Source organism: Lycium barbarum, chromosome 11 (assembly GCF_019175385.1).
Source record: "Lycium barbarum isolate Lr01 chromosome 11, ASM1917538v2, whole genome shotgun sequence".
NCBI lineage: Eukaryota > Viridiplantae > Streptophyta > Magnoliopsida > Solanales > Solanaceae > Lycium > Lycium barbarum.
The window spans coordinates 48,015,395-48,037,791 of NC_083347.1; positions in this window are offsets into that span (position 1 = coordinate 48,015,395).

A 22,397-nucleotide genomic window follows, 5' to 3' on the forward strand; every position below is an offset into this window, starting at 1 on the left:
GCTTATGATATCGTCCCGAACGCGGGATAATGGTGATATGATGATAACACTGTGCCTATATGGTCGGGCAGTTATATATATATATATATATATGTGTGTGTGTGTGTGTGTGTGTGTGTGTGTGTGTGTGTGTGCGTGTGTGTGTGTATAAAATATTTTCAAAAGCTAAGCATGCATGATATCCGCCTTGAGAGGCAATCAGATATACATGTTATCTCTTTTATCTCATGCTTCTTATATCTTTATTATGTTGTTTTTCATGCTTTATTATATCTTTATTATGTTGTTTTTCATACTTTACATACTCAGTACATTGTTCGTACTGACGTCCTTTTACTTGTGGACGCTGCATTCATACCCGCAGGTAGGTAAGGAGACGGACCAGATCCTTAGGACTTCATCAACAGATTCCTAGGAGCGCTCCATTTGCTTCGGAGCTGCAGTCTATTGGTATTACTCTTTTGTGTACATGATTGGGCATGACGGGGTCCTGTCCCGTCTTTATGACTCCTAGTGTTCTGTATAGAGGCTCGTAGATATATGTGTGCGGACAGTTAGACGTCTCATATCTTGTACATCAGTTTTGTAGCCTTATGGGCTTGTATATATATGTATATAAGGCGGAGTTGACGATTATCATGTAGATGAGTTTTTATTTGAGAAATTATGTCCGTACAGACTATGCTAGTTGTGAATTAGATATATGGTCCACCGAGATACGATTAAAGAAGCATGCTAGGTGGTGCTCAGTAGGCTAGGTCCGGGTATCCGTCATGGCCCTCAGGTTAGGTCGTGACAAGTATAGTAGTGTTAAGAACAAAACTGTGTTTGGTTTGTATAGATGACTCTGTTGGAGTTAATATTCTTTAAGGTTATTCTATCTGCTAACTGTCTTTAGCTTAGTTTATTTATAAGTAGTATCTAGTTATTCAGGGTAAGATAGATGTTAGTTTACATCAATCATGTTCTATATTAACTCAAAAATGAGATTAGAGATCTAGGATCCCTATGTAATCCCCTTTGATGTCTTTTGTTGGTTCAAAATAACTTGTATAAAACACAATATGACTGAATACCTGTTTGCTTCAACTTGTTTACTCTCTGTTGGCCTAAAGGATCATAGTATGTTCATCTGGGGTCTGAGTTTATCCATATTATGAAAAAATATGGTTTGGATTGTTTAGTTTGTCTTTGTCTCTTTTAAATCCATATGAGTTGTTGAGCCTTGGTCTTTGTTTTTTTTGTTGGGATGCCCCAATCTGCAAGATGAGCTTCACTACTTTAGAAAGATTTGTTGTAATGTGATAGCCCTGTTCCAAATCCATATTTGAAGGCTAATGAATATGCCCTGTATGCCCTGCCTCCCGTTTTGGTTGAGTTTTGTTTTAAAAGGGTTTAAACTAATAGAGAACTAGGCTTTAAACCAAGGTCCATTTCACTCTTCCCTTTTTATTGAGACACTGTCTAAAAATAAAGCATTCAGGCTTAATTATTATGATCAATTCTTTTGTTTGGATCTTATGCCTGTTTTACACTTTTCTTTAAAAATAGAGGTTAGAAACATCTTAACTGAGTGGTGATCGGTCTGGATATTGAATTTGCTCTTAGATTCCTAGTTGCTCCTCTTTGTTTAAGTAGGAGTCTCTATTTGGCTGGGTGTTTAATTTGTAGCTGGTCTATGGATTTAAAACTAGAACACTTTGAGTTATTTCAAAACTGTCAAATCTTCTTTGGTATGGTTTGTTTGCTTTGTTGGTATATGAGTTAGTCTAAACTAGTGAATGATAACTTACTAGGTGTCTTACTTAATGTTACGACCCAACCTGCCATGACTGGCACCCATCTAAATCCTAGTGGGCGAACCAACACATAAGACACCTATTCATTCAATCCGATTTTATATTAACCAAGCTAAACAGCATTACTCATTCAAACATCAAAGAACAAAATAAGTCATGCCATAAATACTGAAATAAGTGCGGAAGTTCTAACTATTACAATCCCCAAAATCTGAAAGTCATCGTACATGACTCTAAGCTAAAAACATGTCTAAGAATCTGATGTCTACCAAGTAAGTAATCCATAATGTCCAGAGTATGAAAAGACATCATATCAAGAAGATCTTCGGGCGGCCTGGCATGGGAAGAAGCCCACCCAAAATCTGTCAACAAATATCCTCCACGCTAGATGTGAGGACGAGCAACGGTCTTTATGTCACAATCTGCACTCAAAGAATACAACAGGGTAGTATCAGTACAAACACTATGTACCGGTAGATATCATACGCCGACTAAGATTAGTATCACAAACATTTCATAAAATCAATAGAATAAACAAGCCAGTCAACAGACATGAATATCAATAAACCACAGCAAGTCAACCAAGAACAATCACAATCAAATCACCAAGATGTCAAGCATCACAATCACGTAAGTCACAACGGAAATAAATTTACCACAATAACCTCACTCGCTGTACATACATGCTAGCTGATGTCTTAGCACAATAGCCATGAACTGCAGGGGACCCATGGTGTCCATGTACCACTCGTTCCGGAATACCCCTCAGACCCGAGCACCAACCTCTGCCCCAAACCGAACCTCGATCGCGGGACATATCAAAGTACCTCTCGTTTTCGAAACTATCCTCGGACCACGAGACCATAATCTAGGTCACATGAGTGCCTTTCTATACCTCTTACGGAACAGTGCTTCTTACCTTCCTAGTTTCAACAATCAACTCATCATTTCATGTCACAATACCCTTGAGAAGATTATATTAGCTTCTCATCACAACACATCCACTGTATATTTAATCACACGAGAATAATGGCACGGAGCCTACACAATCTATCAATCACATTCCGGTAGGAATTTAACCACACAATACCATGCATTAAAAACTAGACATGCTTTCTCCTAAGGAGATCACCAAACATACAATCAACTAACCAAAATCTAACTTAAATAAACTGTAACCTACCTCAAAGTAGAGCTGGAACACGCAGGTTACTCTGCTATAGCCTTTCCTTTCCTTTCCTCAAAGCCTCAAAACGTTCACGGTCTAAAAATACAAGGCTCAATGAGTCACATTGCTCAATTTACAAACACCAAAGCAAGAATACCCTTCCCTTTCCCCATTCTAAGGGTGGATGATTTTCTAGGTGATAAACAATCTATCAAGGCCCCTAGTATTCATTTACCATCAATTTATACAACATTCTATCAAATATTCCCATTACAAACAGTTTTCTATGACAAAGACACCATTTTTATAGAACCCTAGGTCTCAAATCACTTAGTTTATGATTCTAAATGTTCAATTTATGACAAATAGCAACTCATCAATCCATTTAAATGATAAATAAGTGATAATAACCCCAACCCATCAAGTTTAGAAGGTTTATAGATATTCTAGGGTTTCTACTTAACTTACACCATGAAAGACCAATGAAAATGATTACAATAATAAAGGGGAAGGGAATGATAGAATGAAAAGCAATGGAACTTACCTCTCAAGGTTATCTTTCCTTAGCTTGAAAATTCTCTCTAGCTGCTTGTTGGGAAATGTGTTGGGGTTTTGTGAGAAGAGAAAATAAAACTGAGTATATAAAATTCGGGCTACTATTTTACGTCGACCGCTACAACAGTCGTCACGTCACTGCAGCGATACCGCTATAGTGGCCAAGTGACCGCTGTAGTGTCCCACCATAAAATCGTTGTGACCGCCACCGCTATAGCCGTACCGCCATAGTGGTACATTGCTCGCTACAGCGTCCCCCAAGGAAAATGGATGGCCGCTGGCAGCGGTCCGCGTACCCCCACAATGGTACCACTGCAGCGGTACTCCTACCGTCACAGCGGCTCGTTTTGGGCAGCGAGCTCGCTTTTGTCCAATTTTTCCCCTTATCAGCCCACATTTCATCCAAGGCCTCAAAAACACAACACAAATCATGCAAACATACAAAATGATGCCCTACGAATCCACTCGCGACCTCGGAATTCCCAACGAAGTCCTAATTTCCCATACCAATCCGAAGGGTCGTTACACCAGATACCAATTAAAACACCATTCGTCCCCGAACGGACAAGGGTGAGAAAACTAAGGAGGAGTTACCTGACTCGGCAAAAATTTGAGGGTATTTGCGATGCATATTGGACTCTGTCTCCCAGGATGCTTCTTCCACTGGTCGATTCTTCCATTGAACTTTCACAGAAGTTATTTCCTTGGACCTCAACTTGCGAACATCCCTGTCTAAGATAGCAACAGGCTCTTCCTCATACGACAGATTTTCGTCTAACCAAACCGAAACCCAACGGATGATATAGGGACCATCGCCGTGGTACCTCTTCAACATCAACACATGGAACACCGGATGAACGCCTGATAAACCTGGAGGTAAAGCCAACGCGTAAGCCACTTCTCCCACACGTTTGAGAATCCCAAACGGACCAATGTGCCTTGGGCTAAGCTTGCCCTTCTTCCCAAACCTCATCACACCCTTCATGGGTGAGACCTTCAACAGCACTTGCTCTCCTTCCTCAAACTCAAGATCTCGGACCTTGCGGTCCGCATACTCCTTCTGTCTATTTTGCGCTGCCAAAAGCTTGGCCTGAATCACCTTCACCTTCTTTAGGGACTCTTTCAGAAGGTCAGTACCCCATGGTCTCACCTCGAATGCATCAAACCATCCAATAGGAGACCTACACCTCCGTCCATACAATGCTTCAAATGGGGCCATATCAATACTCGAGTGATAGATATTATTGTAAGAAAATTCGGCTAAGGGCAAGAACCCAATGCCCACCGAAATCTATCACACACGCACGAAGCATATCCTCAAGAACCTGAATAGTCCGCTCAGACTGCCCGTCAATCTGAGGATGGAAGGCTCTGCTAAGGTCTAACCTCGTACCCAACTCCTCATGCAAACACTCCCAAAACCTGGATATGAACGTGGTGCCCCTGTCGGACACGATGGAGATAGGAACCCCGTGGAGTCTAAGCACCTCCTGAATGTAAACCTTAGCCAATTTTTTCGCATCATAAGTTATCTTCACCAGAATAAAGTGGGCAGACTTAGTTAACCTATCAACAATGACCCAGATAGAGTCAAACTTCCCTAGCATCTTCGGAAGACCTACCACGAAATCCATGCCTATTTTTTCCCACTTCCACTCAGGAATGGGCATCCTCTGCAATGTACCCCCAGGTTTCAGATGTTCATACTTCACCTGTTGGCAATTCAGACACTGAGTAACAAACTCTACCATAACACGCTTCATCGTAGTCCACCAGTAATGTTGCCTCAAATCACGATACATCTTGGTGGCACCAGGATGGATAGAATACCTCGAACTATGAGCCTCTATCATAATGGTCTTAATCAAGTCACCCACACGTGGCACACACACTCGCCCTTCGATCCGCAGCACGCTCCCCTCATCAATCACGGCCTCTTTGGCCTCACCACGTATCACGTATTTTACATAGCTTAGCATCTTCAAACTGCTTAGCTTTAATCTGCTCTAAAAATGATGAGCGAGCCTCAACACAAGCCAACACCTTACTTGTGTTAGAAATATCCAGTCCCATAAAACTGTTAGCCAGAGTCTGTACCTCTCTAGCCAACGGACGCTCAGAAGAGATCAAACGAGCCAGCCTTTCCATACTAGCCGACCTCCTACTCAATGCATCAACTACTACATTAGCCTTACCAGGGTGATACAAAATGGTGATGTCATAGTCTTTTAGTAGTTCCATCCATCTCCGCTGTCTAGAGTTCAGATCTTTCGGAGTGAACACATGTTGCAAACTGCGATGGTCTGTGTACACCTCACAATGGACACCATACAAGTAGTGCCTCCAGATTTTCAACGCAAACACCACAGCTGCCAACTCTAGATCATGAGTAGGATAGTTCTTCTCATGCACCTTCAACTACCGAGAAGCATAAGAAATCAGCTTCTTTTCCTACATCAAAACAGCACCCAAACCAGAACGTGAAATATCACAGTAAACAACAAAATCCTTGCCCTCCGTAGGCAATGTCAAAATCAGTGCTATAGTCAACAATTTTTTGAGCTTTTGAAAGCTCTCCTCACTCGTCGGGCCATTGAAACGGTACCTCTTTCTGAGTCAAACGGGTCAATTGAGAAGGAATAGAGGCAAACCTTTTCACAAACTGACGATAGTAGCTAGCCAGACCCATAAAACTGCAGATCTCGATTACTGATGTGGGCCTAGCCCATTCCTTGACTGCCTAAATTTTCTGAAGATCCACCATAATACCCTCTTTCAAAATAACATACCCCAAGAAAGACACACAAGACAACCAGAATTCGCACTTGGAGAATTTAGCATACAACTCCTTCTCTCCCAATACCCCAAGAGCAATTCCCAAATATTTCTCATGCTCTTTCTTACTCCTAGAGTACACCAGGATATCATCAATGAACAATATTATGAATGAGTCTAAATAGGGCTTAAACACACTGTTCATCAAATCCATGAACGCAGCTAGGGCATTTGTAAGCCCAAAAGACATAACCAAGAACTCATACTGCCCATACCTGGTCCAAAAAGCGATTTTAGGAACATCCTCTGCCCGAATCTTTAACTGATGGTACCCTGATCTCAAATCAATTTTAGAGAACACAGAAGCTCCCTGTAACTGGTCAAACAAGTCATCAATACTGGGGATGGGATACTTATTTCGGGCAGTTATCTTATTCAGCTGACAGTAATTAATGTACATACGCATAGACCCATCCTTCTTCTTAACAAACAACACAGAAGCACCCCGCAGAGAGGCACTCGGGCAAATAAACCCCTTACTCAGAAGATCTTGCAACCGCTCTTCCAGTTCCCTGAGTTCTCCTGGTGCCATCCTATAAGGTAGGATAGAGATAGGATGAGTCCCTGGGTTTAAGTCAATCCTGAAATCAATGCCACGATCCGGTGGCAAACCAGACAAGTCCGCGGGGAACCCATCCGTAAACTCGCATACTACTGGAACCGAATCAAAGGATAGAGTATCTGCACTGGTATCATGAATATGTGCCAGTAAGCTAAACAACCCTTCTCTACTAGCTTCCTAGCACGAACAAAGGATATTACTTTCTTAGGGAGGGGCCTGAGGTTACCCTTCCACTCGAGTCTAGGTGCCCCGGGCATGGCTAGTGTAACAGTCTTAGAATGGCAATCAAGTATAGCATAATGCGGGGACAACCAACTCATAGCCAAAATAACATCGAAGTCTACCATGTCTAAGATCATCAAATCTGCCCAAGTACTATACCCCATAAAAGAAATCGCACACGAAGGGTAGACGCTATCCACTACCAAAGAATCCCCAACAGGAGTAGACAAAAATAATAAGGGTATCAAGAATATCAAACATCATATCCAGACCCACAGCAAAATAGGTAGATATATAGGAAAAAGCAAAAGCCGGATCAAACAAAAAAAAAGCCATACAGTCATAAACGGAGATAGTACTTGTGATAACTGCATTGGAGGCCTTAGCCTTAGGTCTACCTGGGAAGGCGTACAAATGACCGTGCCCCCCTGTCATTTGTGAACCACCGCGATTACCATTACCAGTCTAAGTCCTGCCCCTGCTGGGCTACTGTCCACCTCAACCTGGCAGAGGACCGCCTCGATTAGGCTGGGCACCACCCTTACCCGTGGTTTGGCCGCCCCGCCCTGTTGGTGCACGATCCTTACCCCCTCGATCTGGTGCAAATGGAGCTCAGGGAATCTGATACTGAGTTCCTTACCCACTTTGTCTAAGCATGGGGCAATACCTCTTTATATGCCCTATCTCACCACACTCGAAGCAAGAACGGTCTAGCGTAGGAACTAAATAGAAACTGATGAAGCAGTGTAGCCTTTATGCTGATCGGAAGCCTGATAATTTTCCCCTGATGGGCCCCAGCTGACACCTGCATCACGGACTGAACCGGAAGCCCTAAATGTATGTGCAAACTCTGACCCCTCGAGAAGGAGTTACTGAACATCCCACCATTACGGGCCTTCTTCTCAACTTGCCTTGTATAACTCTCATGCTTAATCCCCTCAACGATACGAACATGCTCCTTTATCTCCCGAAATGAAGCTCCAGTGGCTACAACCTGAAGAGCCGATAACTGCAGTCCGGTGTTCAACCCCTTCACGAACCGCCGTATCCTCTCCCCTTCAGTGGGCAACAACTGAAGAGCATAACGAGAAAGGGAGTGGAAACGGGACTCATACACAGCAACAACCGAGTTCCTCTGACAAATAGTAGCAAACTCATCCTTCCTTCGGTCCCTCAAAGTACACAGAACGTACTTATCCAGAAACACAGAGTAAAACTGAACCCAAGTTAACGGAGGAGACTCGGCTTGCCTACACTCCATATAATCCCTCCACCAAAGCTTGGCATCACCTAAGAACTGGAAGGTCACAAACTCTATCCCGTACTTATCCACGGCCCCCATCTTATGGAGCCTCTCATGACAGTCGATGATGAACTCATATACATCCTCCGAATCATCCATAAAACGCAGGAGACTTCATTTTAGTGAACCTCTAAAACAGATCATGTTCTTCACAGTCATCACTGGCCCTGCAACTGGCCTCGGAAGGCCTCAAATCCGAAACCTCATCCAAGAGAGGTGCCACCGCTGCTGCATGCTGAACCCCCGGAGCCTGTGCTTTGTCTGGATCTGGGGCCGCTACTCCTGCGCCCTTACCTGCTGGACCTGCTGGTATAGCTCTAGCCTGTGCTAACCCATGCAACCAATGTAGCACCTGTGCCATAGCATCTGGTATACCCTGAGCAGCTACAGCTCCTGGTGGAACTGGTACTGCTGCCGGCTAGGCAGGTGCGGCTACTTCTCCCGCTACCTCACTAGGAACCACTGGAGGCACGGGGTAAACTACTGGGATGTCGCCCCCAGCTGGGGCCGCCCCTCTTCCAGCTCCTTTGCCTCCACCCCTACCTCTAGCTGCTGTCGCACGTGTTCTAGCCATCTGCGAGAGAATGAAGGATAGTCAGATATCAATTTGAATCAGCAGATACTAATTGGAATCAAGTAGCACGAAAAAAAAAGGGAGTTTTCCTAGTGTCCGGCAGCCTCTCGAAGATAAGTACAGACGTCTCCGTACTGATTTACAAGACTCTGCTAGACATGTCTTTGTACGATGAGATCGACGAACCTAAAGCTTTAATACCAACTCTGTCATGACCCAACCCGCCATGACTGGCACCCATCTAAATCCTAGTGGGAAAACCAACACACAAGACACCTATTCATTCAATCCGATTTTATATTAACCAAGCTAAACAGTATTACTCATTCAAACATCAAAGAACAAAATAAGTCATGCCATAAATACTGAAATAAGTGCGGAAGTTCTAACTATTACAATCCCTAAAGTTCAAAAGTCACCGTACATGACTCTGAGCTAAAAACATGTCGAAGAATCTGAAGTCTAACAAGTAAGTAATCCCTATTGTCCAGAGTACGAAAAGACATTAGAGCAAGAAGATCTTCGGGCGGCCTGGCATGAGAAGAAGCTCACTAAAATCTGTCAACAAATATCCTCCAAGCTAGATGTGAGAACGAGCAACAGTCTCTATGTCACAATCTGCACTTAAAGAATGCAGCAAGGTAGTATCAGTACAAACACTATGTACCGGTAGATATCATAGGCCGACTAAGATTAGTATCATGCATATTTTGTAAAATCAGTAGAATAAAACAAGCCAGTCAACAGACATGAATATCAATAAATCACAGCAAGTCAACCAAGAACAATCACAATCACAAAGATGTCAAGCAACACAATCACGTAAGTCACAATGGAAATAAATTTACCACAATAACCTCACTGGCTGTACATACATGCTAGCTGATATCTTAGCTCAGTAGTTATGACCTGCAGGGTACCCATGGTGTCTATGTACTACTCGTTCCGGAATACCCCTCGGACCCGAGCACTAACCTCCACCCCGAAACAAACCTCTGCCCCGAACCGAACCTCGATCGCGGGACATATCAAAGTACCTCTCATTTTCGAAACTATCCTCGGACCACGAGACCATAATCTAGGTCACATGAGTGCCTTTCTATACCTCTTACAGAACAGTGCTTCTTACCTTCCTAGTTTCAACAATCAACTCATCATTTCATGTCACAATACCCTTGAGAAGATTATATTAGCTTCTCATCACAACACATCCACTGTAGATTTAATCACACGAGAATAATGGCACGGAGCCTACACAATCTATCAATCACATTCCCGTAGGAATTTAACCACACAATACCATGCATTAAAAACTAGACATGCTTTCTCCTAAAGAGATCACCGAACATACAATCAACTAACCAAAATCTAACTTAAATAAACTGTAACCTACCTCAAAGTAGAGCTGGAACACGCAAGTTACTCTGCTATAGCCTTTCCTTTCCTTTTCTCAAAGCCTCAAAACGTTCACGGTCTAAAAATAGAAGGCTTAATGAGTCACATTGCTCAATTTACAAACACCAAAGCAAGAATACCCTTCCCTTTCCCCATTCTAAGGGTGGATGATTTTCTAGGTGATAAACAATCTATCAAGGCCCCTAGTATTCATTTACCATCAATTTATACAACATTCTATCAAATATTCCCATTACAAACAGTTTTCTATGGCAAAGACACCATTTTTATAGGACCCTAGGTCTCAAATCACTTAGTTTATGATTCTAAATGTTCAATTTATGACAAATAGCAACTCATCATTCCACTTAAATGATAAATAAGTGATAATAACCCCCAACCCATCAAGTTTAAAAGGTTTATAGATATTCTAGAAGGTTTATAGATATTCTAGGATTTCTACTTCACTTTCACCATTAAAGATCCATGAAGATGATTACAGTAATGAAGGGGAAGGGAATGATAGAATGAAAAGCAATGGAACTTACCTCTCAAGGTTATCTTGCCCTAGCTTGAAAATTCTCTCTAAGTGCTTGGTGGAGAGTGTGTTGGGGTTTTGTGAGAAGAGAAAATCAAACTGAGTATATAAAATTTGAGCTATAGTTTTACATCACCCGCTACAGCGGTCGTCACGCCGCTGTAGCGGTACCACTATAGCGGCCCACCATAAAATCGTTGTGACCGCTTTAGCGGTCCATCTACCGCCATAGCGGTACATTGCCCGCTACAGTAGTCACCAAGGAAAATGAATGGCCGCTAGCAGCGGTCCGAGTACCGCCCCAGCGGTACCACCGCAATGGTACTCCTACCGCCACAGTTGCTCGTTTTAGGTAGTGAGCTCGATTTTGTCCAGTTTTTCCCCCTATCACCCCACATTTCATCCAAGGCCTCAAAAACACAACACAAAACATGCACACATACAAAAAGACGCCCTACGAATCCACTCGCGGCCTCAGAATTCCCAACAGAGTCCTAATTTCCCATAACAACCGAAAGGGTTGTTACACTTAATCACTTTATTTCTCTTAAATGGATTCCCCTATTCACTAAGGTTAAAATAAGCACTTACCCATTATGAAATATTGATTGTAAACCATGCTTCACTAGTCCACCACAAAGATAATTAAAATTGGATATTTGTGCAGTTCATCTAAGTGCATTAAGTCCATTGAGGTCTGTTTAAATGAGTGTAGCAGTCTTCATTTCTTCTCATGCTGTCAAGTGTAAGTTGGCTTAAAATTGGGATTCTTTGGAGTGTAAGTTAATCCTGGAAACTGCTCCTTGACAACTTATTTGATAATTGGTGTGTAACACCTAATAGCTATTAGTTGGTTCTCTTTAAAGTCTAGTCACTAATTATTTAAGTTCATTTATCTGTCTTGTGTTGCTTGCCTGGAGAATGCCTTCCTAAAATTTATTAAGTGCTGATGATATGTATAGTTTAGGTACACTAGTTATGTATTTATGTAACAATGGATTATCTTTTACTTTGTCTTGGTTTTATGACAGAATTACTTAAGCATCTCATTGGTCATGTCTGAATTCAATAGGATACTAATGTCAATGTTAAGATAACCAAATTAGTTAGATATATACATCGATATCTTGTTAGGGGCTGTTTGTTATCACCATTAGATATACACTTCCTCTCCTATATACTATGAGCTTAACACATAAATGGAGAGACAAAATAGCACTTAGGGATTAATCTTAAGCCTTCCCTGGTGTCTGCCATGCCTGCGCTTCCGGGAAACCCCTTGGATCTTGTGCGGCATCAGTAACAAGAGGGTGAAACCTTTCCATTTTGGGTTGTTTTAGTATCTCCATGGGTGTGTATATCAATGGTATGTTGGCAGACAGTTGTGTATATCTATTTGTTGGCATTGCTCATTTTTACTTAAGAAAATAGCATTATGAGCCTGTTTTACTCTTCTTCAGTTTTAGGTTCTGAATGAATTATTGCTAGCCTATATAAGATAAATAATAACCCTGACCAACATGTTTTCCTATAGCTCCTCTCAATATATTGGTTTTCTGCCCCATATACCAGGTGATATACCAAGGTATACAGAGCATATTCACTTATATACCCTCCCAGGTGTTTAGAAGTGGGTATATTCAATATACCTAAGGTATATCACCCCTATAATTTATGAACATGAGCCAACATTGTGCCAGTTTGGTATCTTGGGCTGAATGCTTTTATCTATGGGTTGGGTCTCCTCTAGCATACTAAACAGCCTTTGTACTTGGGCTGAATGTTTTTCTGGTCTTGTTAAGTTGCCCATGTGGGCTTTGGATTTTTCTTTTATTATTTTGGGCCTTAGTTGTTTCTCCCAAACACTATGTTGTCACTTAATGATTTATTTGTTTAACATATGTACTTGTTTAGCTTGAATGTAAATTGTTTATGACTTAGTACCAATACTTAGACATATACTAATCCTATCCTTCTTATGTGCTCCATGGGAACCAATTTTGGGCCATTCTGGCCGTCTCTTGCATCAAGACCTATTGGGCCTACGGCCCTACCTTCTTCTCTTTGATCGAGTCCACTAAAGAATGGAAAGGGAAGTAAATATTCGTGTTAGAAGGCCCAGCCAATGGGTGAAAATGGCACTGATGGGCTTGGGTAGGCCCATCAGTTTAAAGATTTATTTTCTTTTGCTCTCTATTTTATATGTACTTGTCATGTATATATGTTGTATATGTACAAAACGTGTAAATAATGAAACCCTCATGCATAGGACTTAGGAAACGCATAGTATTTTAGGAAAATCGCCTCAAAACATCTTTAAACTTAATTATTTTTCTGAAAACCCTTGAGAATTGAATTACTAAATATAATGTGGTCAAGATCAAATTGTTTTAATGACAAGGTTGAATGATCTTCAAAGAAAATGACCAAGTAGTAGTTTTTGGACCTTCCGCCCTTTTAGCTGAAATTTGATAAATGCTTTATTTTGGGCCTTAAGCCCATGACTAAATGAAACTGCCTAATGTTTTAGGAATTAGCACAAAAAACTGATTTCAAAGGAAATGTGTGGAAAAGAATAATGAGAAATAGCTTTAAAAATCTGGGTTAATCACCAAAATGAGGTACAAAAACTTGGATATCTTCAGGACTTCAAAAACAAATGTGGGACCGGAAATGAGTTTTGACAGCCTGAGATTTTAACTTGGGTTTAATTCTAGAAAAGAAAAGAACTTTGGGCCTGGAAGCCCAACACTGGATTTGAAAAGAAAGCCTACTCATTGGACCAATTTTTGAGGAATGACGTATTTGGAAGTTGGAATGTGACTTGACCCTATTTGAGCTTCAATAAAATAAAATTGGACTTAAACACTCTCAATCTTTTTATCTTATATACGTATAAATATAGGAGAATACTCCATATTTTCTTGTATATAAATAAAAACCCGTATGTACTAAACCCATTTTGTTGGGACTAGAATAGTAATGACTCTACTCGGGAGAAATTCCGAGTGTGTCCTAGTCCGGCGACAAAGTGAGTTCAACACTTACGCGGATTTTCTGAACCAAAACCCCTTTTTTGAAGGGGGCTTTTTGTCAAATTTTTCTTGAAGTTATGATATGAATAAAATGACACTTTTTTGCGGAAACAAAATACTTTTAAGCAAATAAATACAGTTAATCACCCATTGAAGCTTGTTGATCAACCGTATTCTACAGATCTTTAATACTAGGGTGCGTAAAACCTTCCCTAGGGGATCACCAGAACCATTACCTAGAACTTTGGTCCAAAAGATTTTTACTTATTTTGAAAAACTCTTTAAACATGGTTTTTCTAGTTTTCCATAAATTCATTAGGTGGTGACTCTAAAAAATACAAAAATCCAATTAGAGCACCAACAACCTCGAAGTAACTTCTATGCCTTAACCCGCGTAAAAGCGAACCGTAATAGATGGCGACATTGCTGGGGATTTCCTATGTTCTAACCATAAGGGTTTCAATTTAGTGTGATTTTTTAACTGTACTCATCTGTTTATGTGTTTAAATTCCGCAATTATAAACTGTCATTCATTTCATATCATAAAATTTCGCCACTCCTGGCAAAAAGCATGGTTTCAAAGGGGACACGCGGGATCGCGGTCTTGCCTTCGCTAAAAAATAGAAACACCCTTTCTTTGGAACACGTTGAAAGTTAAGTTGGTGTGCGGTCACCAACGGCCTACAACGGTTCACCCCAAGTAGTCCCCTCACGTCCAAGGTCAATTGAAAAAACCCACTCTTGTATGTGCCTAGGTTAGAGCTAAACCAAATTCAAATGTGAAGTAGAGTGGGTGGTTTCGATATTTTAGATGTATCCGAACCTGATAGGGAGACTACCCCGTGTCAAGTACGGTTTATGACCCGAAAAACACTGCATCTCATATTATGTGCTATTTGGAAGTATGTAATGTGCCTATGAATGAAACCATTGCTTAGTGGGGGGAACATTAACTTTGGTTTCTGTTTTGTAGATGTCGATCAATTTAAGTTTTGATATGGTCCTGACTACACCTGAGTTGCGGTGGATTTGGTGGGGCCAAATGCCCTCGGAGGAGAAAAAGGGAATTTCATGTCATTTAGGAAACTTGGCATCCATTATGATTATGACCAGTTGCAAGGAAATGATAGAGGTAATTATCGAATTTTGGGATAGAGACAGGATGGTTTTCAGATTAGGGGATGACATCGAAATGACGCCAACTTTGGAGGAGTTAGGGATGTGTTGACTAGGGTAGGCTCGGGGCAGAAAAGAAGAAAGAACCCTACCAAAATGCTTTAACCCCGGAAAAACCCACCTACTCCCAAATTTGTAGAATGCTTTGTTTGAATTACGTCAATTGGGCTCATGGCCCCACCATACTCTTTAGAGAGATATACAGAAGGTTTGGAAACCCAGACGGATTTGTGGAGCATCCCAGCGAATTCAAGACTTATGTCGAATGGATAGCCACCAGACCTTTGGCTTTCGTCATTTGCTTATTAGGAACCATGGTTTTTTCCGAGGATTGGTCCTTAGCCATAAATAACCGAGTCATTTCAGTCACTCATGCCATCTTCTATGGCATAACCCAAAAGAGAAAACCAAATACTTTGACATATCCACAATCATACTAGCTGATTTGTACCGAGCCCTGAGCCTCTATCGGAACCACTACAAATACTTCCAAGGCTATAAATTTCTCCTGCAATGGTTGATCCTCAAGCACATGATCAAGGTTAGGGGTGAACAGTACTTAAGTAAGCCGGCCAAACGGGATGGTCTTCAGGATTTTCGCTCGAACTTCGGAGAGCAAAACAGACAAAGTTGGACATTCACCTTTTCCAAACTAAAGGAAGAAAGCATTCAATTGATGTTCCATGACTTCGTATCTACTGAAGTTGTGGTTAAGGGAAGAAAGTGTCCATTCTTACCACTTATGGGAATTCGCCCTTATGCACCTGTCAAGATCTTGAGACAATTTGGGAGAATCCAAGTCATACCCTGAATTGGAGGCATGGGGAATTTCATCATTGACTACGACATTGATAGGCCGCTAAGAGCTTTGGATTGTATATGAGAATGGAAGGGTCGCATGATTTGGGGTCCCGATACCTTAGCTGAAGATAGGTTTTGTCCCAGTTATGTTGTGGGGTATCAGGATTGGTTGAGGGCCGATTTACAAGGCACACTTCCTCTTAGACTTGTTCTCTACAGCTGTGTCCACGACAAGGATTCGCAAGTCGAGATCCGAGCCCGTTTGGTTCATAAAAGAGCTGATGACAAAGATGCTAAGTATTTGGAGAAAATTGAGCATGATAAAGCCATCATAGGAAGCCTGAGACATGAATTGGAGCTTACTAATGATTACTTGATCGAACTAGATGATCGCATGAAGAACACTTTAGATGATGTCACTCCACTGGCTTTCACACAGAAAGGATTTCTAATGGAGGCCACTTTGACATAGGCCCATCTTCACATCCAGACTACCCTCCGAAAGACGAAGAAAGCCAAGACTGAACGGGATCGGGCTTTATCATCCATCACTGGAGGACACTTTTGCGGATTTATTTTATGCACTGTCTTTACTTTATCTTTTGTACCCCTTCGGGGAAGAATATTATCATTTGATTATGGGGCAATGGTTTGATTGAAATGGCACATTTATGTTTCAAGCGATCACTATGTTTAGGAGCGCGCATAGTACAATCTTATAAACTGCTTTGTGTGACATATTTGCTTTCATGTGTTTCGCTTAATTTCTTAGTTGATCTCGAATACCGCCCACCCACCCAAAGAAAAACAATGAACAAAAATACTCGTACTAAGTTTAACGACTTTCTCAGAATCTGAAGATGAACAACAAAAAGGCACCCGAGCTCGTGGTCATGAGAAAGAATGAGGTCTCGCTACGCCGAACGATTCAAGATCTTGAAAAGCAGATCTGAACGATCTAAACCAAGATTAAAGAGACGGATGAGTTAATGGATTCGGTGAAAAGTTCGCCCGAGAAACCTGCTGAAGCTCAAGGATAGAACGTCCTGGGTAAGGGAAAAGGGATTTTTCCCAAATACATCCCGATAATAGAGGAGTCCGAGGAAGAAGAAATGGATTCGGACCTGCAGGAGCCCACATGGCCATCAAAGGAGGTTGCCTCCGCTGCATCGTCGAGCCCAAAGAGGGAAGAAACCTCTGTTGCACCTTCAAGCCCAAAGAGGGAAGAAACCTCCGCTGCACTTTGAAGCACAAAAGGGGAAGGAACCTCTAGTGCACCATCAAGCCCTAGGGAAGAGCTCGTTGAGCAAATAGGGTATGCCTGACCAGCTTCGCTCGAACGGTGGGCTATTGCGATCAAGGCATTGGATTGTCCCTACTGCGTCTTGCCTAAGTACATTACGAGCGAGTAAATGATGATCAAGTTTCAAAGAAAAGTAATAGTTAGTGTTTCCTTTGACAGGTTGCCACTATGTGCTCCAGTCTTCGCACACAAGAGGTGCCTTTATCACCAAGATCAGGCAGGGCACACCATCAATGAATGTTTGGCCTTCAAGAAGAGGCTCATCAGGCTGATAGATAAGAAAAGCATCACCAAGATGTGGGGACCGCATTCACTTTAGGTCCATGACAACATTATCCCGACTGAAGGGATTACACTGAATACTCGTATTTGGCATTATGACTTCACAGTATTTAGGGACTCTTACGCCAGCATCTTCCAGAAGTTAGTCAGCATTGGGAAGATTAGCCCCATCAGAACCAGAAAGGCTCAAACTGAAGGAGTTGGTTGCTGCAAAATGTGCCTATACCATTATGGAGCTTTGGGGCATGACATAGAAGAGCGCGATGCATTCAAGTTTGAATTGGAGATTTGGTCCACAAGGGCGCCATTTGGTTGGTGCTCCTATCTCAGTATTAGGATTTGGGGCCTTTAGTGCCAGAAAGGGTTGAATGGACAAGCACCCTGTTGACCTCAAAAGAAAGGTCACCTTTTGTGTAGTTTTTAGCGGATCCCATTTTTTGTACTTAATACGGATTTGTCCCCCCTCTATTTTGTGTAAACGAAACTGCACCGACCTGATGTCCCAAGGAGGGATACGCAGGAAGCCCTTATCGGGCCTGGTCACAGGTAGGTTTTAAGTCTTATCTTATGTAAACCGAACTACGGAAGGGCCTGACTTCCCGCGGAGGGATACGTATGCAGTCTACGTAAGACTCGGTCCCTATATATTATAAATATTATATTCCCCTCATTCGACAAATACCCAAACCCCGGTACAAGAGATCAATTGAGCATTTAAATCAAATATATGATTATTTATGTGCTAAGTGTTTTAAACTGCCATCTATATGTGATATCTTGATTTTCTTTTCATTACCTGACGAACTAACTCTGTTTGCCTTTGAGTTATTCTTTTCTTATAGAAAGAGAAGTTAATTAGTGTTCGCACACGCATACTTCACAAGATCCAAAGCTACAATAGCATCCTTATCCCAACAAGATAGAGGCAAAGAAAAAATGACTAGTACTTCAGGGAACGAAACTACCCCTACTGACATTGCTCTCAGAGAATCACCTCTGCGCGAACTTCCTGAGAAGACGTCATGAAAATGATGTTTGAAAAAATCGTCCATCTTGAGGAGGAAGTGGCGGGAAACAAAGTTGCTAATGCTGCCCGAGAGGCCTCTGCTGAAGAAAGAAGGCCTCCACCATTTTTTCCGTCTGTGAATCCAGCGTTACCCGACCACTTCCCCACCTAGTCCGCCACGACCACCATTCCATTCACCCCAATCGACGGGCATATTGGTGCCTCGAACCACACCCCACCACCACTTAACACTAACTAAATTACCGGGACCGCTAACTCTATCCCTTCTTACCCAACACTACAAAATACCCATCCCGGTATCACTATACAACCAAGCATCATCCCACTACCAACCGAAAAAAGCACCACTATTACCCGAACTTGCCCTGTTGTTTCTTTCCACACACCTGTCACACCAGACACCTTTTCACCCGATCAAGAAATTGACTATTATGAGGAGATGAAAAAGGCATGGAAGGCTGACCAGGAAAAACAGGAAGAGAGGCTTGAGCGAAAGATAACCGCAATGTTGGAACGTTCCATGAGGACTACCCTCACCGGCACAGGCCTGAGCTATGACAACTTGTGTATGCATCCAAACTTGGATTAACCCGAGGGATTTAAAGTACCCCGTTTTGAGTTGTTCAACGGGATGGGCAATCCTAAAGCGCATCTACGGGCCTACTCTGACCATTTGGTCGGCATCCTAGACAACTAAGCACTCATTATAAGGCTGTTCAGCCGAACTTTGACCAAAGAAGCCTCAGAATGGTTCACGGCGCAAGACATACGCCGTTGGATCACATAGGACGACATGGCTGCCGCTTTCATGGAAAGGTTTCACTTTAATATGGAGACAGTACCTGATAGATACTATTTGGAGAAAGTAAAACAAAAGTCCACCGAAAACTTCTGCGAGTATGCGAACAGGTGGAGGACAGAGGCTGCCCAAGTACAACCCCCTATGGGCAAAGAAGAACTTGTGTCGGTTTTCATCCGTTCATAAGAAATAGATTTCTATGATAGAATGCTTTCAATGGCAAGAAGACCTTTCTCTGAACTGGTCAAAATGGGCGAAGCCATACAAGATGGTCTCAAGACTAGCCGAATCATAAGTATGATCACAAAATTCACCGGTTCAAGCTCGACCAGGTTCGTATGCAAGAAGAAGGAAGACGTGGCTAGCATATCCCACACTCCTAGTCCCAAACCCAAAAGAAGGGAAGATTTCCCAATGGAAACACATGCTTCACCTCCCTCAAACACTTACGTTCCCACCCCTTACAAATCGGTGCCCATATATTACGCGCAACCAACCTTCCAATCACCACTCCAAAATTACCAAGCTGCACAAAATGCCTTCTAGTCGCCACCCCCAAATTACCAAGCTCCATAGCCAAATTATCAAACTCCCCCACCCATTTACCGCACTACATAAAATAACAACCCCAATACCTAGCAGAATCAACCACCACCAAATGCCTCTAATGCTCCACATCAGAATTTTGAAAAGAAACCACCTCGAGTATTTACCTCACTGATGGAATCCCAAACTAATTTATTCAAAAGATTAAGCGCGACTGGGATGATCAAAGCGCTTCCCCCAAAGGTCGTCGACCCAAAGAATCAATTCTACCGAGCTGACTAGACATGTGCCTATCCTTTTTGTCACGACCCAACTAGGGGCCGTGACGGGTACCCGTGGCTAACCACCGAGCACCGCTCATTCTGCTACTCATTATACTCGATGGGCTTCCTTTTATCAAATTCATACTCAAATTATAAGAAAATCATTTTTCATTTGAGAACATAAATACTTTTTATATACATAAGCCTTTCGGCTATCAAAATGATAATGCATATGCATATATATACAGTAGTAACCTTGTGAGACCATATAACCCCCACTGCGTATCTACGAGACTCTACTAGAGTACTAGACATAGGGACGGGACAAGACCCCGTCGTGCCCAAAATATACATGTACACAAAAGAATAACCATAAGCACCTCCGGAACAATAGAGTGCTTCTCAAATCAGCTACTGGCTCCCACGAGTCTGGATCAAGCTCACCTCCCTGTCTACCTGTGGGCATGAACACAGCGTCCAAAGAAAACGGACGTCAGTACGAACATTGTACTGAGTATGAGAGGCATAAACAATAATGATACGTCAATGAAATAAAGGAGCATCAATAAGGAACATCTGTATCTGACTGTCAATCATAGAAGAAATAATGCATGATGGCTTACTCATAATCATCATCATGTCATATATGCATAAATGTATAAGCTACTCGTCCATATCGGATCCGTGTGATAATCATTAGCCTGCGTCCAGGCCTCCCGCGTCCGGGGTACCATCTCATGCCGCACACTAGTGGTGCCTGCCCATGCCATCTGGCCATGGTGTATAAGCTGCCCGCCTTGGCGGTGACTGCCCGGCCATATAGGCGCGGTGTTATATCATCATCATAATATGCTAATCATAATATGCTCATCATAGTATGCTCATCATATACATGCATAAAGACTCAAGGACAACTATACTTTATCGGGGTGACGTAAGGTCGTGATCCCCCGATTTCATTATGGAGCATTCATTGATATTCTGCCTCACCTTGAAGGAATTAGCATATAAGGTGAGTGTATACAATAACGACATCAATGGGCTATAAATAGCATAATTAGCTTTATAGGATCATCATATCATGGATTCTAGATTCTTTAGACTCAAACTTATCATCATCATTATCGTACTCATAGTGTATCTCTTATTTCATATGGCTATTCATGAACAAGGGCTCTTAGCTTTCTTGAAGATAGGAAATTCATGAAGAAGAAGGAAATTCATGCCATAAGATTCATGCCTTAGAAAGAAAGGACTAGCCTCACATACCTTTTCCGTTTAACTAATCTATCGTTTGCTTGTCCTCCTTCAATGCCATGTTTCTACCTTCAAGAGAAGTCTCCTGAACGTTAGCTAATCGACTATAAGAACGTGTTACTATTTCTAGGGAAAATCGGACAGCATTTCCTTTGTTTATACGACTTTTTCCATATTCTATATCAACTCCAAAACATTCATAACAACCTTCACAATACAATAGACAACAATCATCATTCATTTACATCATCTGCAATTCACCATTTCCCTTCAATTTCTCCATAATTATGGTTATGATTCACTATCGCATTTTCTTACATATAATACTTATTCCATATTCTAAATGTCATTCTTAACATATTTACAATCACAACACATCTTTCAACTTTCAACACCTTAAACAAGAAGGAATGATCATGAAACTCCCCTTGGATGATGGATAAACAACCCTTGAATGGAGCTTCTCTTCTTGCACCAAAACCCTAACTCACTTCCCTTGAGTTTTCGTGGTGTAGATGAACTTTTATTAGGCTCATACAGTTGATTTCATGGGTTTGGTGTAGTTGATCATGGTTTTCCTTTGATTTATTATGGATGAATATTAGAGAGTGTTCTAGAGGTTTCTTGAAGAGAGGAGAGTGGAAATGAAATGAATTAATGAGGGAGGGGTCCTTATATTAAACACTTAAATCTGTCCCGACCAAGATATACGGACCAACATACGGTCCGTACATTTTATACGAACCGTATGTGTGGCCGCATGTTTGGTCCAGTAAGTGGTGTCCCTCTTGGCTAATTATACAGCCTAACATACGGCCAGTATGTTGGGTCGTATAATGCCCAGGTGTTCCGATTTCGTTCTCGTCGACTCGTTTGATATCCAATCCTTAAGGAACCTTCTTAACACTTGTTTGACACTTCAATTCCAATCTAAGGGACGTTATAACTCGACTCCTA